The sequence below is a fragment of the Schistocerca nitens genome, chromosome 11 (assembly GCF_023898315.1).
Source record: "Schistocerca nitens isolate TAMUIC-IGC-003100 chromosome 11, iqSchNite1.1, whole genome shotgun sequence".
Lineage (NCBI taxonomy): Eukaryota > Metazoa > Arthropoda > Insecta > Orthoptera > Acrididae > Schistocerca > Schistocerca nitens.
This window is the reverse complement of record NC_064624.1, coordinates 195,212,496-195,219,291: the sequence shown is the minus strand read 5'-3', so window position 1 is coordinate 195,219,291 and position 6,796 is coordinate 195,212,496.

The following is a 6,796-nucleotide window of genomic DNA, read 5'->3' as shown; positions in this document are numbered from 1 at the left end:
TAAAATTTATGTCATGAAATTTAACGGACTAAGACAAAATACCATCACAAATAGTTGGGAAGTCCATAGAGTAAAACAGAATTAAAAGTATATTGGGCTGTGGGTCCTCGTCTTCCATTTAAGTTGTTGACACAAGTCAATGGCGTCCCATAGCTACCAGATATGCTGTCGCACTGCGCCGGCTCGGGAGCTGTTGTGGGCTGACGTGCCTCTCTCTCTCTCTCTCTCTCTCTCTCTCTCTCTCTTCAATACGAGCAAGTGGAGGAGTTAGAATCGCCTCAATTACACCACCTGCCGTCTTCTGCTAGCCTGAATTTCCAAAACTGAGAGCAATGGACAGGCTGACGCCGTACACAAAGAAAAAAATTGTCATAGCGCTACTGGGAGTGAGGGAAGACTAATCCCGAACCAGTTGGTACGAAAGCATATATTCATGTCATTTAACTAGCACTTTTCGTCATAATTCACGAGATCCACTGGGTGAGACGAAACGCGGGAAGTATTTTGACGTGAAGCACCCTGCTTTGGATGGCAGCATTGTGCTACTTACACTTGATCCACATAAAGCTGCAATCTAAAACAAAGATTGAAGGATGCTTGTAACTCGATACAAAAAGCTAAACTAACATGCAAAGAGCAAGTGGATTAAGTTGCAAGTTGGACAGAGAAGAAAAATAAACAGGAAAGTAAAAGTAACCTGGGTTGCACTACAGTAAACTCGATACAGGCTTTCCAAAATTGTTTGTGACTTGTTCGAAAGGCAAAGACTAGAAATACAACCAGATTTGACTTTAAGCAACGACATATGCCGGTGATCTTAAAAATGCAATTCTTGTAGAGGAGATGCTTGTTGGGAGTTGCGGCAGCCCCACAGCGTGCTGGCACACGTAAATTCCAGCTGTGATGGACATGGGTTGCAAGCAGAAGACAACCATATGCTATACCGTCACGGCATCCCTCTGTAAGCACAGTTTTAAGGCACGGAACATTTAATCCGTACCCTCCAAAAATTTCAAGTAACATAATTCCACTACTGTTATCATTTTTTTTTTTTTTTTTTTCTTTATTGTGATTTCATTCCCCTGCCCCATATGGGCAGGGGAGGGCTGTCAGCAGCACAATCCGCCGCTCTTCAGCCGAGTGACAGGACAATTAAAACAAGAATAAAATAATACATACATAAGGAGGTAAAAAAGGGGAACATAAAACAATATAAGGGGAGAAAATGGAGGTAAAAATACACTGATATGTAGACGTTCATTGGGGACAGTTAAAAAAGTCACCAGAAAGTTAAAAAACACAATTGGTGATTCTTAAAAGACATGGAAGTCACTAGAGGCACAGGCACAGGTTAAAAGTCGGCCACAGTATTAAAAACACTCCGAAACAACACACTTAAAACCCACTCGGAGCACACACGACGAAGAATAAAACTACCAGGTGGGACCTGCCGAGGGAAAGGGCAGAGAGGATGGAAAAGGAGGGGAGAGCATGGGGCAGCTGGGGAAGCAGCGGGAGGAAGGGAGGAGGGGTAACCGTGGGTTCACGAAGAGGCAGGAGACACATGGGGCGGGAGAGGAAAAGGGAAGACAGGGCAGGAGGGAGCGCAGAGACACTGAAAGAAGGCACAAGAGATGGAGGGGGAGGGGAAATCCGCTCAGAAGGAGGGAGGGGGAGGAGAGGGAGCCCCGAGGAGGAGGCAGGAAGAGGGGGTTAGAGTTGGTAGGAAGGGTAGATGTCAGGGCGAAGCTCATCATCCGGGAGCGGTAGACGGTGGAAGTTGTGTTGGGAAAGGAGATGGAGGGTGTGGAGATGGAGAGAGGGAGGGACACAACGGTAAAGGCGCGGCAACTGGTCGGGAGTGGAGAGGAAGGGAGACACCAGGGGGTGAGGGGGATCAAGGCGACGGACAACATAGAGGGTGCGGATGTGTTCAAGGAAAAGGAGAAGGTGGGGGAAGGGGATGAGGTCATAGAGGATGCGCGTGGGGGACGGAAGGCGGATGCGGAAGGCGAGGCGGAGCGCATGGCGTTCGAGGATTTGGAGGGCGTTATAGAACCGGGGAGGGGCGGAAATCCAAGCGATGCTGGCATAACAAAGGATGGGGCGGATCATGGATTTGTAGGTGTGGAGGATGGTAGAAGGATGCAGACCCCATGTCCGGCCGGACAGGAGTTTCAGGAGGCGGAGGCGGTTGTGAGCTTTGTTTTGGATGGTAAGGAGATGGGGAGTCCAGGTGAGGTGGCGGTCGAGGGTGAGGCCAAGGTATTTGAGGGTAGGAGTGAGGTGGATAGGACGGCCATAAATGGTGAGGTAGAAATCATGGAGGCGGAAGGAACGGGTGGTGCGGCCTATGATGATCGCCTGGGTCTTGGAGGGATTAACACGGAGGAACCACTGGTTGCACCAAGCGGTGAATTGGTCAAGGTGGGTTTGGAGAGTACGTTGGGACCGTTGAAGGGTAGGATAAAGGGCTAGGAAGGCGGTGTCATCAGCGAACTGGAGAAGATGAACAGGAGGGGGAGGTTTGGGCATATCAGCAGTGTACAGGAGATAGAGGAGAGGGGAAAGGACAGAACCTTGGGGCACGCCGGCAGAGGGGTAGAAAGTACGGGAGTTGGAATTGTGGATAGTCACATAGGAGGGACGATGGGTGAGGAAGGAAGCAACGAGACGGACGAAGTTGATGGGGAGAGCATAGGTCTGGAGTTTGAAAAGGAGCCCGGGATGCCAGACACGGTCATAGGCGTTCTGGAGGTCAAGGGAAACAAAGATAGCAGAGCGACGGGAGTTAAGTTGGAGGGAAAGAAGATGGGTAAGGTTAAGGAGCTGGTCGTCAGCAGAGAAGGAAGGCCGGAAGCCACATTGAGTAAGAGGAAGGAGGCGGTGCTGGTTAAGGTGGCAGTGGATACGGCGAGAGAGGATGGCCTCAAAGACCTTACTGAACACGGAGGTGAGGCAGATGGGACGATAGGAAGAGGTAGCAGAGGGGGGTTTGTTAGGCTTAGGGAACAGCAGGACACGGGAAGTCTTCCACAGGTCAGGGTAAAATCCAGTGGAGAGGAGGACATTGTACAGGGTAGCAAGGACAGACAGGAAGGATGGAGGGGATTCCTTGAGGTGACGGTAGGTGACGCCATCATGACCAGGGGCGGTGTTGCGTTTGGAGCGGAGGACGAGTGTGATGTCTTGCAGGGTGATGGGAGTGTTGATGTCGGAGGGGGGTAGCCGATCCAAGTACTGGAAGCTAGGGGCGAGCGGGGGGACCAAGGTGTCAGTGCGGTCAAGGACAGTGGGGAAGAGGGAGTAATCAAAATGGGGATCGTCAGGAATGGAGAAGACCTCGGATAGGTGGGAAGCAAAATGGTTAGCCTTACCGAGGTTGTCAGGAAAAGGGCGATCGTCATGGAGGATGGGGTAATGCGGGGTGGGATGGCTACCAGTAAGGTGGTGGAAGGCCGACCAGTACTTGGAGGAGTTGACAGGGAGGGTGGAGTTGAGGCGTGTGCATGTCTGACGCCAGTCCCGGCGTTTCTTTGCTGTAAGGAGGTTCCGGATATGTCGCTGTAATTGCCGGTGGCGGGTGAGAGTATCCCGGTCACGAGTGCGGAGGAAGGAGCGGTAGAGCCTGCGGGATTCACGCAGAAGAAGGACGGCCTGCGGAGGAAGCGTAGGGCGGTGAGGGTGGATGAGTTTGGTAGGGACATGAGCCTCCACAGCGTCAGTGATGGTCTTCTGGAGGAAGGAAGAGGCATGGGTGATGTCATCAGGGTGGTGGAAAGTGAGGGGGTGGCTGTCGACCTGTAAGGCAATGGATTCCCGGTAGGCATCCCAATTGGCACGGTGGTAGTCATGGACAGACGTTGGAGGGGCAGGGGGGCGGGTGGCTGCAGTGGCAGGACGGGTAGAGGAGATGGTGAGAAGGACAGGGAGATGGTCACTACCGACGGGATCGAGGACATCAACGGCAATGCGACCAAGGAGGTTGGGGGAAGCGAGGATAACATCGGGGGTGGAGTTACTTTCAGGACGGGTGTGCTGTGGGAGAGGAACAAGGTCACCATGGAGGGTGGCAAGGAACTGATGCCACCGCCGAAGGGTGGCAGGGTCACGGCTGTGGATGTTGAGGTCAGCGGCGATCACATAGGTGGAGAAGGTACGGTCAACATGGGAAATGAAGTCAAAGGGGAGAGGAGCTGCGGGGCGAATATAGATAGTGGCACAGGTGACGGTGAGGGAGGGAAAAAAGAGGCTGAGGAGAAGGTGTTCGGTTGGGTCATTGAGGAGGGGTTGTGGCCGGACAGGGAGATGCCGGAGGTGGCCGATAGCGACCCCGCCTCGAGCTAGGGGAAGGGGATTGTCAGTGCGGTGAAGGAGATAAGGGGAGATGCGGACCACATGGCGGGGTTGGAGGAAGGTTTCATTAAGGATGAAGGAGTCAACCCGGTGCTGGGAGAGGGTATGCATGAAGAGGTATTTGTTTGCAAGGAGGGAGCGAATGTTGAGGTAGAGGAGACGATACTGTTGACGAGCCATGAGAGTGGGTGCGGGAAGGGTGCGGGAAGGGGAGAGGGGCTTAAACGAGGGTGTCTAGACGGGTGAAGGTAAAGTGGGCTTGGTTGTGGGAGTATGTGGCGTAGGTGTTTAAGTGGAAAACAGAGCGGGCAGCGAGGGAAATCTGCTGGAGTGTGTGGGGGCGCTGGAAGGGGTGGATGTTCTGCAGGACGACGGTGAGGAACCGGATGATGTCTTCTGCCGTAGGGGGAGGGCGGAGGGAATTGTTAGGGTGGATAGGTGGGTCAATGGGGCGAAGGGGGACAGTGAGTTCAGGGTTGGTGGGAGGGGGCTTGGCTTTGCATTTGGAGGAATAGGTGGGGTGAGGTTCATTGCAGGTGTTGCAGGATGGGGGGGAGGCGAGGTTGGGACACTGTTTGAGGAAGTGGGAGGCTTTACAATGGGGGCAGGTGGGTGGGTTCTTGCAGTTCTGGGTGAGGTGGTCATTGTACAGAAGACAACGCTGGCAGCGGTAAGATTGAGGAGGGGAACGGGACGGGTCAACAGGGTGGCGGCGGTTGAAAATCAGGGCTCCCTGCGTGAGGAGGTGGTCGATGGAGGAGGCGGACTCTGTAAAGATACGCATGAGGAAAGTAGGTCCAGAGGAGTTGTAAATACGGCGGGCAGAGCGGATTTCCAGGGAGGGGTGGGCATTCAGTTCCGCCAACACCTCAGCCTCCGTGACCACAGGGCTGAGTTTTGTGATGACGGCAGTGAGGGTCGGCGGACGACGAGGCGGTTGGGGTTGGCGAGGAGAGGAGGATGTAAGGAATGGGGTGAGGGATGCGTGGGGCCCAAAGGTGATGCGGGGAAGGCGCCGGAGGAGATCAGTATGGAAGGATGGAGAGGGAGACTTGATGAGAACAGAGTCTCTGCGAGGGATAAGTTGGGTGATGGGTGCACTGGGGATGTACTTCCGGATTTCAAGGGTGAGGGTGCGGGCATCCAGGAATTTCGGATCAGGGTTGGCGAGGACAAAGGTATACAGGGAGGGGGCTGGAGAGGAGGGAGGTGGGGTGGTATCCATAGTGGGGTCAGTGGGAGGTGGGGGAGGCGGGGTGGGCAGTGGCCTTTTGGAGGAAGGAGTAGAGGAAAGGTCGCCACTGGGCCGTTTGGAAGATTTTTTGGCGGGTGTTGCCTGGGAGGAGGAATGAGGGACTGGATGGATGGGGAGGTGGTGGGAGGCAGGGCCCTCCTGTGAGGCAGGAGCACCGGATGAGAGGGTAGGGCGCTCTGTGGCGGCGACTGTGGCGCGGCGGGCGGAGACTCCGGTAGGGGAAGCAGCGGTAGTCGCAGGGGGTAGAGGGGGGAAGTCGTCTCGGCGGGCGACAGGAGTGGGAGGGGGGTTGGGAGCAGGGGCAGAGGCAGTAGCGGGAGAAGTAGCAGGGGCAGTAACAGGGGTAGGAGCAGGAGTGACGTACAGGTGGGGATACATCGATGGAGAGGAGATAGATGGGGAGGAGACTGTGAGTAGGGGAGGCGCATGAGACGGGTGAATCCCAGAGGAAGCACTCCATGACGTTACAGTGGGGGCAGGTGAAGGAGAGGTGTAGATGATGGTGGTAGTTGGGGCGTCCATGATCGCAGGCGGCAGCGAACACCGAGAGACGGCGGCAGAAGAAGCGGCGAGCACCAAGAGACGGCGGCAGAAGAAGCGGCGAGCACCAAGAGACGGCGGCAGAAGAAGCGGCGAGCACCAAGAGACGGCGGCAGAAGAAGCGGCGAGCACCAAGTGAAGGCGACAGCGGCGGCGGCGGCTGAAGAAGCGGCGACCAGGTGGCGGCGGCAGAAGAGGAAGCGGCGAGCACCGACAGACGGCGACCAGGCGGCGGCGGCGGCTTCGGCAAGCACCGGGCGGCGGCGAACAGACGACGACGATGGCGACGGCGGCGGCGGCGAGCACCGACAGACGGCGACCAAGCGGCGGCGGCGGCGGCGGCGGCGGGCAGCAGTAAGGCCGCTTTCACACTATACGGTTTTGACCGTACGGCAAAAAGCCGTACGAGTTTTAGCCGTGCCTGTGTTGCTTTCACATTACACGGCTTTTTGACGTGACCAGTTGTTGGTGTCTATTCAGTTTGCTTAATGTGTGTATCAAGATGAACCGTAAACGAGTTGTTGCTTTGTGGTTGCTTCATCGTCGCCGCAAAAGAAAAGGTCGTCTTTTGTGGGTACACCCCATTAACCAGAGAAGAGACGAAGTGGGTTTATTTTATACACTCTTTGAAGATTTGAGGAACGA